Source organism: Bombina bombina, unplaced genomic scaffold, assembly GCF_027579735.1.
Source record: "Bombina bombina isolate aBomBom1 unplaced genomic scaffold, aBomBom1.pri scaffold_525, whole genome shotgun sequence".
NCBI lineage: Eukaryota > Metazoa > Chordata > Amphibia > Anura > Bombinatoridae > Bombina > Bombina bombina.
The window spans coordinates 116,774-129,135 of NW_026512332.1; positions in this window are offsets into that span (position 1 = coordinate 116,774).

Below are 12,362 nucleotides of genomic sequence, written 5' to 3' on the forward strand. Positions count from 1 at the left end.
TATGGGCGCATAGATGTACTTGGCGCCATTAGAGCGTGAGTCCCTTGAGCGGGAGTCAAAGGGTCTGACACGTGGGGCGAGTTAGTCGGCATAACTTCCCCCTCGTCAGATTCCTCTGGTGATAAATTTTTTAAAGACAGAATATGATCTTTATTACTTAAAGTGAAATCAGTACATTTGGTACACATTCTAAGAGGGGGTTCCACCATGGCTTCTAAACATAATGAACAAGGAGTTTCCTCTATGTCAGACATGTTTAAACAGACTAGCAATGAGACCAGCAAGCTTGGAAAACACTTTAAATCAAGTTAACAAGCAAATAATAAAAACGGTACTGTGCCTTTAAGAGAAACAAATTTTGTCAGAATTTGAAAAACAGTGAAAAAAGGCAGTAAATCAAACGAAATTTTTACAGTGTGTATAATAAGCTAACAGAGCATTGCACCCACTTGCAAATGGATGATTAACCCCTTAGTTCAAAAAACGGATCAAAAAAACGATATAGACGTTTTTTAACAGTCACACCAAACTGCCACAGCCTTGCTGTGGGCCTACCTTCCCCAACAAACGATTTTGGAAAGCCTAAGAGCCCTTAAGAGAGGTCCTATAGCATTCAGGGGACTCCTGGAGGAAGCTGGATGTCTTAGTCTGTAAAAGTTACTGCGCAATAAAGCGCTAAATTAGGCACCTCCCACTCATATTAAAACAGTGGAAAGCCTCAGGAAACTGTTTCTAGGCAAATTTAAGCCAGCCATGTGGGAAAAAAAAAACTAGGCCCCAATAAAGTTTAATCACCAAAGTATATATAAAAACGTTTAAACATGCCAGCAAACGTTTTATATTGTAAATCTATAAGAGTATTACCTCAGAAAGTAAGCATGATACCAGTCGCTATTAAATCACTGTATTCAGGCTTACCTTACATAAATCTGGTATCAGCAGTATTTTCTAGCATTCACATCTTCTAGAAAAAATTTTAACTGCACATACCTCATAGCAGGATAACCTGCACGCCATTCCCCCGCTGAAGTTACCTCTCTCTTCAGTCATGTGTGAGAACAGCAATGGATCTTAGTTACAACCTGCTAAGATCATAGAAATCACAGGCAGATTCTTCTTCTATTTTCTGCCTGGGACAAAATAGTACAACTCCGGTACCATTTAAAAACAACAAACTTTTGATTGAAGAAAAAAAACAACTACGTTTCACCACTTCTCTCTTACTACCTCCATGCTTGTTGAGAGTTGCAAGAGAATGACTGGATATGGCAGTTAGGGGAGGAGCTATATAGCAGCTCTGCTGTGGGTGATCCTCTTGCAACTTCCTGTTGGGAAGGAGAATATCCCACAAGTAATGGATGATCCGTGGACTGGATACACCTTACAAGAGAAATAGTTTGCATAAAAAAATTGTTTAAAAATTGCTGGCAAGTATTTTAAAATTATTTTTAAAAATAAGCAAAATTACTTATATAGCTGTGCTTTCTGGAGTAGACCGATCCACCACCCCCCCACCCCCTTATCCGTGTTTAACATCAGAAACACAAGCATTGTATTTTAACTGAGTTCACAGCTGCTTATTTGCCGCTAGGCATGCTCCAGCAGATAATGACTGTTAAAGTCTTGCATTCTACCATATGAATGGTGGATATATATGCAGCCATAAAAGGAATTGTGTGGTGGGAGTTAGAGCTGTACAATTCGGACGCTTAAAAGAAAGTGTTAATGGCAAGGCACTGTAGTATAAGTTTGCAGGTAAAGTAATTAAAGTACATATTATATTTTGTCTCTATCCCAACTTGTTTTATGTACCTTTAAAGGTACATTCAAATCTTGATATGCAAATGCAAAAGAACTATTGAGGAGGTATTTGTTTTCATGAAACAGCTTTAGGTAAAAGCTGTTCATTTTGATTTTGATAATGACAGGAATTGCACAACAGGTCTGCCTTAAGGCCGTTGGTTGACAGTGCAACCCTATGATAATAAGAACAAAAACTTGTTTGTCTTTCACATTTTATATACCGTATATATTTTTTTAATTTTTGTTGACTGTGAAACAAACAAAATGTTTTTATGATTGGTGTGTCACTGTCCAGTAAGAGATCCAGTAAGAGATCTTGTCATTCAGTAATCAATCAGGTCTTAAAGGGACAGTCTAAACCAGAATTGTTATTGTTTTAAAGCATAGATAATCCCTTTATTACCCATTCCTTAATTTTGCATAACCAACACAATTATATTAATACACTTTTTACCTCTGTGATTACTCTGTATCTAAGCCTCTGCAAACTGCCCCCTTATTTCAGTTATTTTACAGACTAGCCAATCAGTGCTGACTCCTAGTTAACTCCACATGCGTGAGCACAATGTTCTATATGACACACAGACTTATTCAGATAAGAGGCGGCCTTCAAGGTCTAAGAAATTAGCATATGAGCCTATCAAGGTTTAGCTTTCAACTAAGCATACCAAGAAAACAAAGCAAAATTGGACCCTTTAAGGTCCAGCTGCACTTCCTGTTAGCTACAAAATGAAAATAACAAACTTTTTCAAGTAAAAAAATTGATTTTATGGGGGCATGTCTGGGCAGCTGTCATGGCAGGCAGCAATATTGGTGGCTGTGATAGAGAAGTTGTGAATCCGTCATCTACCAGCTAATCTATTAAGATTTCTACATAAATGCAGTCTAGGAATGCTTTAATACTGTTAGCAGACTTGATCGATCATCAATGTAATCATTTTGTGATCCTATCCTGCCATTTCAATCCAGACTGTTGGAGCCTAGGGCGACATCTCCATGATTAGGTCTGCAACACCTCGTCCTTGTTGAAGATATACAGGGTAAACTCATAAGGCGTAAAGAACGAGCTGTGTAAGTTTCATTGTGTTTGTCAAGCAGTAATACTAAATATGGAGCAGCTTCAAGGCATCTTAGTGGACTTTGAGAGGAAAATTTGTGAGAGGCTTGATAGCCTCATGTTATCCTAATACTCGATTTGTGAGGACTCAGGAATACCGCTGACCCACAGAGCAAAGTGAAGCCCAGCACTAACAAGTTATGTTCATCTATTTTGGAAGAATTACCAGATGGGCTAAAGTTTGGCAAAGGGGAGGATGCTGTGGATACATTGAGTGCTTTATCGCACCTCTTGCTACAAGAATGGGGAGGGAAGGCACAGAAATTAAGCAGTCCCCAGTCAGAGATGATGACACTCATGTTCTGCCTGACCAATTTTTTTTTTTAGCTGTTGCCCAGGGTAGTGCGGCCAGCTCACTTGAGCAGTGCTTGGGTCCAACAGATGGTTGAGCAGTAGCCTATCATAGTTATTAATGTGATTGGCAGAGAGTGCATCACAGAGTGCAATTATTGCTAGGGACATTCAAAACAGTCCACGGGACTTGTTAGGAGGTGATAAACAGAAGTTGGTCCCTTTAAGTTTAATGCAGCATACAGACTTCTGCAGCATTGGCCAGTCCTCCCTGAAAGTGTATGCCCCTGCCCTGAATCATGGACTGCTACCTAGATGTCTGCCAACTATCCTCTGATATAGTTCTGTGCAGCAGCAATGAGCCAAGCAGTAAGAAGTTTTTCCACACAAAAGATAAAGCAGCTATGGCCCTACAGGCAGATCCAGAACACATTAACTTGCTGGAAAATATTAGGGAATATTTTCTACTGATGCCTATTAGGAGATTTGGAGTGGGATGAGCTTAAAATTGTCCTGTAGTAAATTAGTCTGATCCCGCCTATTACGGTCAGTCCAGCGCCGAAATACCAGGCAATTCCTCTCTGAACAAGGAACACAGCAACCCCACACGATCGTTGAGGCCTTCATTGGGCCTCGTCGTCAGTGAGGTGTAGCTATATTATATATATATATATATATATATATATATATATACATATATACATATATTTAATATGTCAATGTTAATGTAAAATATATATCTACACCGATATATCTATAAGAATAGATGTATAGGTATATACAGATATATAGAGAAATATATATTTACAAAAATATATAATTTTTCTGTATGTGAAATATTAATAACTCCTGTCAGGTTAGTTTGCGAGCAATAAGTGTTAGGTTTTTTCTTATTTGCTCTCCATTGAAGTCTATAGAGGGAATAAGGTAACATGGTCGCAATAGTCAAAGTCCTTTGATTAGCGAGCGCCAGGTTTCACCCGCACGCAAACTTTTTACTTTCAACTTGTAATACACGTGCTACCCCTTGCAAGCAAAAAGCTTACTTCTTACTTCTACTTACTTACTTCTACGCTCGAGCGGGAGTGCTAAATACTGCTCCACTTGTAATCTAGCCCATATAGTGAGTATTTTATTATTGTGTTATTCCTTTCAAATAATACATTACAGCATTTTCTTATTGCACTTTTTCACTTATATCTCTGTTTAGGATTAGTATAACTGATATCAAGTTTTATTGTTGTGGTAGACAGGTACAATATTGGACCAATAATGTTGAATGCTGAGAGTATGATGAGATCTTGCAGGTCATATAAGAGACTCTTGAGTTAGGAAATCCCTTTACTTTTGCACATGTAAAGTAGACACCTGTCTGTTTTGTTTAGTTTGTTTTAATAAATAAGGGACCATTTTATGTTAAGCCATTAAAATGGATTATGTCTGTAAACAAATCTAATTGATGGCTATTAATAGGCTCTTATGTGCAATTCTTTTATAGGCAAAGTTCTAGGCCTATTTATAAAATATTATTTCAAAGCATTAGCTTTAACAGTTACTTGTTTATCTGTCAGAAAATGATTTAGTGTAATCAAGTCATGTAACATTAAAGCTTTAGAAAGTTTTGTGGATTGTGATGTGAGAACCTGAGAATCCTGTTTAAAGAATTCATTCTGTTCAAACATCCATCTGTCAGCTCTTTGTATACAGCACCTGGACAATAGGCGCCTGAGTACATTAACAATATGTTTCTCCTCCCTGTACATGTGACATGAGACGTTCACCACCTGTTTAAATAGATGGTATCACACAATGTACACTTTCTTCCATGGTTTATCTGTTTATAGCTTCAGGCTTACCAGTTTTAACAATGTTCTTTATAAACAAAATTGGCTTCTAAGATATTTTTAAGGGCCAAGTTGAAATCTGTAGGACACAGGTACTGAAATTGAAATAATAATTCTTTGGAATACAAAAAATCAAATATTCATGCTTGCAAGGTGTCATGTCAGATGAAGGGGTAGGTTTATTAATAGTTGAGCAGACATGATTCGCTATAGAGAATCATCTCCGCTTGACCTCGCTAAATGTCGACAGCGATTTAACATTGGAATGCCGCCCCTCTGTTTACTGGCGGCCAATCAGCCGCTAGTAGGGGCTGTCAATCATCCCGATTGGACCAGATCAGGATGATTTTGTGGCGAGCCGGAAACAATGGGGCTCTGAAGCAGCATCTGCTGCTTAATAAATGAAGCCCAAAGAATGAAGAAATGCAATTTTACAGTGGATCACTAACATCCTGTTGTTACTTGTTTCTGCCACAATGCTATTTTACCCACTGGTTAAGTAGAGAAAAAGATGACCCAAATCCAAGGTGAAAAAAACCTGTAGCATTAGATGTTGCAAGTAATGAAAGGCACACCAGAAGGAGACTGGATACTAGCTTGCCAAAGTATGGTAATGCCGGTGAAGCGAAATCCAGTTATGTAAGCATAGTCAAATAAATAGCAAATATGACAAATGGAACAAGAGGTACTGCAATACTGGAACAAACAATCTGGGTATATAAGTTTGGTTAAGTAACAGTGAATAGTATAACTGGGGAAAAAGGTACTGCGAGATTGGAGAAATCTGATTATATAAGCTCAGTCTGGTTTAAAGCAAAAAGAGTCATACTCAGTTATTTAGGCATTTCAAAGTACAGAAGAGGGTTATACATGGAAGTCAGGAGAAATAATAACTCCATTCAGAGCACAACAAATTCCATATAGGTTCCTAGAGCAGTATGAAAGAGCAACTATTAAATACCTCTTCAAGCAATACCTGTGGTCAGCTGTGAAATTACTGCAAAAACCTGACAAGAACTGTAGATTCAGAAAAGTTGCTAATAATCTTAAAAACATGGGGGCCTATTTATCAAAGCTTCAACTAATAATAAGATGGAATCTCGCGTCAAATTAAACGCAAAGTTGATCTGCTGTAGTTAATAAAGCATCAAGATCGTCAAATGTTGAAATGTGTGATGTAATCTGGCGCAGATCGATGCTTGCGCCATTACAGATGTTTCAAATTCACATTCAACTCTATTTGACCCTCTTCCCAATTTATCAAACATTCAACGGGTACGCTCGCATCTATTCCGCTGCAGCATACCTATCATTCAAACCGCCACTCTTGAGGCTGAGAATGCCATATAAATCAATGGGAGTCTGAAAACACAGAAAGGTTATGTTCGATGCTGCAAGAGAATGAAGCATATTACATAATAAAAGTACTTATGGATTATGGATTATGTTACATCTTTGTCTCTCATTACAAAGCAAGTGGACAATATTATTGCCTCAAATTTGTTGCACTAGTAGATATAGGGAAAAAAATGAAATAAATACATTACATAATATAGCTAACTTCCTTTTTTGGATATATCTATTTGCACTATGTTTAACGCATGTAATACAAGTCCCACTCTCCACTTCGCACCAAATTTGACGCAACACTTTTCGCACAAAAATTTGACTCAAACTCATAAACAAAACTAGTGACGTTTTCCACCACTTTTGATTGGGATATGCATAATCTCATGATTTATGACATCAGCCAATATGATTGAAATATACATTTTATACTATCACGAGCAAATCAAATTTCTTGATACTTGTGTCATTGATCACTCATCAGAACTTGTAAGTGCCATTTGTTACATTGTCTATTATACTTTGGAAGTATGTATGTGTGAAATTAGTATTAAAGTCAAACATTGATGATGACATTAGGTCACACAGTGTAATATTTTAGACAATGATTTTAAAAAGCGAATGATGTTTGATTCAATATAATCTTAAACTGATAGCTCAAATGGATAGTCTACCTAGCATTAAACTGTCATGAATCTGATACAGCAGAAATTAAAATCACCTCTTTACTGTCATGCTATTTTCAGTGTTCTACTTCCTTCTCTTGAATTTCAGTTTCATTAAGAAATGTCATGTTATATGCCAGCCCATTTTATAACACCTTTGTAGGGGTGGTGTTTAAAACTAGACTGCAATCAGGAGGGGCTACACAGGTACAGAGAGAAAACTGGCCCAGCTCTTAAAATATCCATTGATTGCAAATAAATACATATGATACCCTGATTACGTTATATCCGCAATTATTCCTGCTTAGAATAATAATAAATTGACACTATATACATATAGTGGTATAAATAAACAGAGATATGAAAGATACCTTTGTTTAGAACAAAAAAATTAATTTAGGGACATGTAAATATGTTTGCAAAATATTTCTGACATAACACACACACATATATATATATATATATATATATATATATATATACATGTATGTGCAAAGATATATGTACAAATTCTAGCATTGATAATCATTTAAAAAAACAAACAAACATGAGACAGGCATATCATGATTTCTAGAAATACAAATATACATTAATTTATGTGAAAATATCATATATTATTTTATTTTATAACAAATACATAGAAAATAATTATCTATGAGATATTATTGCTTGTTCAGGTATAAATCTAGCTATTTCTTGGACATTAAAGGGGCAGTAAACCTAGAAAATAATGTTATATAATTCTGCACATAGTGCAGAATTATATAACATTATATTAGTGCTAGCTTTATGTAACATAATATTGCCGGTGAAATTTTTATTAAAAAAGAGGGTTTTTCAGACCCGCCCTCTGTGCTCTACTGAGCGGGTCTGGTTTTCCCTCTGAGCACATCTGGGCAGCTGTCTAGTCACAGTCCGGCCCGATCGCGCCATTACACTCAATGCAGCTCGCTCCCGCTATCAGACAGAGAAGGAGCGAGCTGCATTGAGTGTAATGGCAGTAATATAATGTTATATAATTCTGCACTATGTGCAGAATTATATAACATTATTTTCTAGGTTTACTGGCCCTTTAACAGATGAAAAATAAAAGATTAGCTTTAGAGAAATGTGTTTGTTCATGGACAGCAATGAAATGATATAAATAAAGTTGGAAAAAACAGAATATCCACAACATTGATGACTCTTATTTATTAACAGTCTGATGTTCACCGCTCCGTACTTGACGCGCGTGTTTTTGACAGAGTTTTTAATAAATTAGGGCGTCATATGTAGATTCGCGACAGTGATGTCTAGCGAGCGTATTGACGCCAGCGAATGCACAGAGATTGACGCTTTGATAAATTGGCCCCATGGTGTTACAGTTGCATAGACAAAACAATATAATCTTTGCCGTTCACTTCCCTATATGTACTAAGGATGCACTACATCTTCTGTTGTGGAAGTGAAAAATTTTCAGAGCAAAATAAAAGCCCCCAACTGCCCCACATATTGCAGGATTGTGCCAGTTTGGGAGCTCTGTCCCTCTGTCCTTCCTGCAGCTTCCTCATTAGGTCTGATGTCCCACTTTCCAAAACAAAGCCACCTATACTGTGCAACCAAGTGTAAGGAATCAGAAAAATGTTCTGCAAGGAATGCATGACGAATACATGACAGGCCATTCAGGTGCACCAGGTGGCATGAACATTACAAGCAACATACCATCAAGATTGGGGTTCAACCACAGGGCTACTTTGGCCTTTAAGACTCTTATAAAGAGAAAATTATTTTGGGTCCACATCCTCTTACAGCCTAACATCTTTTGGTTGGAGTAACATGCAGGGCTAAATCTGATTACATCTTGTGTGAGTAAATCATATGCTCTGTTATATAGAGAGGTACATAATAAGGTAACTTGATTCTCTTTGCAGATTTATTTAAGTTAATGATACTTGTCTCTGTACATTTGGCCTTTCCATTGTCTCAAGATCTAATGTCTAAAAATATAATCAACAATATAATATAATCAAAGGTTTCTTTCTTTAAAGGGACAGTATACTGTAAAATTGTTTTTCCCTTAATGTGTTTCCAATTACTTTTTTACCAGCTGCAGAGTATAAAATGTATGAGAATTTGCTTTTTTAAGGTTTATTTGTGTATAAGAATTAGCTGATTTTGTGTTTTGAAGCCACAACCTAATAAAATGGGTTAAACCTGTAGGTATAATCAGATTTCATTATTTTATCACTTTGTGTACATATATCTGCTTCTTTATCTTATATCTGTCCATAAACCAATCACCAATACTTGGAGAGAACAATGGAAAATTAACATTTTATTAGCTTGGGGCCCATTTATCAAGCTCCGGATGTAGCTTGAGGGCCATCTGCAGGCTCGCCAGAAACACCAGTCTAAAGACCGCTGCTCCATAACCTGTCCCCCTGCTCTGAGCAGACAGACAGACATTGCCGCAATTTAACCAGATCGAGTATGATCAGGTTGATTTACACCCCCTGCTGGTGGCTTCAAATCTGCAGGGGGGCGTTGCACCAGCAGCTCACAAGAGTTGCTGGTGCAATGCTGAATACAGAGAGCGTTTTGCTCTCCGCATTCAGCAAGGTCTGTCGGACCTGATCTGCACTGTCGGATCAGGTCCGACAGACCTTTGTTAAATAGGCCCCCTTATCTCTTCTATAACCCACTGGGAGTGTAATTTCTTCTACTGGCTGTGTTTGCACGCAACTGTTTTTCGCACGTATTACAAGTTGAAAGTAAACGCAATCGCTTTAGCACAATCGCGTTTTTTGCTAAAAGGATTACTGCAACCTCAGAGCTCTGGTTAACTGTATTTTTTTACAAAACAAAAGTGTCACAAAACACATCAAACATTTACACTCATAATAACACCAGCAAATAAAATTGATTCAAAAAACATATTGCACAATAAAGTATATGTATGTATGTATATATATATATATATATATATATATATATATATATATATATATATATGTCTATATACGTGACATATGTATTTATATGTGTATGTATGAATTTACAGATATATACAAATATAAACAATTGTAATCTGGCCCTAAGCCTTTCTAAAGTTAACATTTATTGAGGTGCTATTGGTTGTAAATGACCTAGGTGGGTATTTTGGTCAGATAATAAGAATGGTGAGCTGTGACATTTGTGAGTGCAAACTTGCTCTGCATATTATCCTCCTGTTCCCAGTAATGTGTAAATTAGATGGCTAGGAACTATTTTGCATAGTAAACGGCAGAAATAATGAACACATGTATATATGAGGAACATAAATGGCCTAAGGGCAGTGCTGCTAATCTCCAATACACCCTATCCATTGGTTGATATTATGCACTGTATATTAACATTTCTACTATAAGAACACTAGGAAGACGTATCTTTGCAACACTGTCTGGTTTAAATATACAGTATATATATATGTGTGTGTGTATCAGAATACTAATGCGCAGCAGTCTGATGGGGACAACAGACAATTCAGATATGAGAGGTGGATTTGATCTGTTGAAAATAACCTGGTATGGGGATGATAACTGTGTCTAATCAAGGGGTATGTGTAAGGTTAAATTAGAAAAGGACTAGTGGATATGATCTGTGTTAAGAAAGAGTTTATGGGGAAACAAGATGTGTTTAAAGTGTGTGGAGTGAAGTAAAGGTTAAAGTGATGGTAAACTCACTATAATGACAATGCTATTTCCTAAAGCTTTTATTTCAAATATACCTTGTATATTCTTATTTCTTTACTAATCAATGTTTAAGACAGAGTAAATTACTTTTTTTATTTGCAGGATTGCCTGTCCCTGGCCGCCTCCGTGTAAAAAATACTGATTGTGAAATTTGATTGACATATGGCGCATCCAATAGCAGATGCACCATACGCCCTATGTATTTGATCTTCAGCACGCTCCCGTGCCGCTGCTTTGAGGGCTCTGAATTAGCAATGCACACTGCGCAAGTGCAGTTATCAGATGAGCCGACAGCGGCCTCATGTAAACAGACTGTTTATATGAGGCCGCTGTCGGCTCGTCTGATAACAGACGCAGCTCTCCCGCTCAGGGAGGTAGAACTAACGGTGAGTGCGGCTTGTTTAGCTTGGTGCAGGTTATGCATTGTCCGGGCATGCCTTGTGGTAGGATCAAAGCTAAGCTCATAGTGGGAATAACTGCATATCCCTCACATATAGATGTGCATATCCCTCACATATAGATGTGCATATCCCTCACATAACAGTTTGTTTACATGAGGCCGCTGTCGGCTCATCTGATAACTGCACTTGCGCAGTGTGCATTGCTAATTCAGAGCCCTCAAAGCAGCGGCACGGGAGCGTGCTGAAGATCAAATACATAGGGCGTATGGTGCATCTGCTATTGGATGTGCCATATGTCAATCAAATTTCACAATCAGTATTTTTTTACACGGAGGCGGCCAGGGACAGGCAATCCTGCAAATAAAAAAAGTAATTTACTCTGTCTTAAACATTGATTAGTAAAGAAATTAGAGTATACAAAGTATATGTGTAATAAAAGCTTTAGGAAATAACATTGTCATTATAGTGAGTTTACCATCACTTTAATCTGTGTATGACCTTTTATGCAGAGATGTGCCTTATATTTGGGAGAAACAGATCTTATATTTGTGGGACAATGTGTTTTAATCCAGTGGGACAGGAGTGGCTGGTGTGGTGTTGAGGGGGTCTGCTTTAGGAGAGAAGGGTTGGTTTTATAAGGGTGGCGAAAGGTATAATGAATTTGTCAGATTATTCTGTACTCTAAGCCAATGCCATTTACTGCTGGTTGGATATTTGCCTTTGTTCTATCTGTTCCTCTATAATCCTATAGTTTATCCAATTTACAGAACGGTTTTCCAGTCCTGCCAACTGTGCTAATCCCTCATTCTTCTTTTGGTCTTATATTTTATCCAGACTCCTAATCTCCTGTAGCTTTAGTCTGCCCATCTGTACTATGGACACAGGTTGTTAAACAGCCCCTTGCATACTGTTCATGCTTTGGGACACATTTGAATAATATGCATTTGTTATAATCTGTAATATAGTTTAATATATAACAAATGTAAAACTAGTAAAAGTGAGGCTTTACTACCTGATCAGAGAGGAAGATGTTTCTAGGCTATAACCTATTTTGAAGGGGGTATTTGGTCAAGTAGGCATGTGCCTAGGGTAGTAACACAGCATACACCGTTTTGCTTAACTACCTACCGTATGGTAAAAACACAGGCCTGCGTCTCTTCAGCAGTTGCACCATATCTACATGT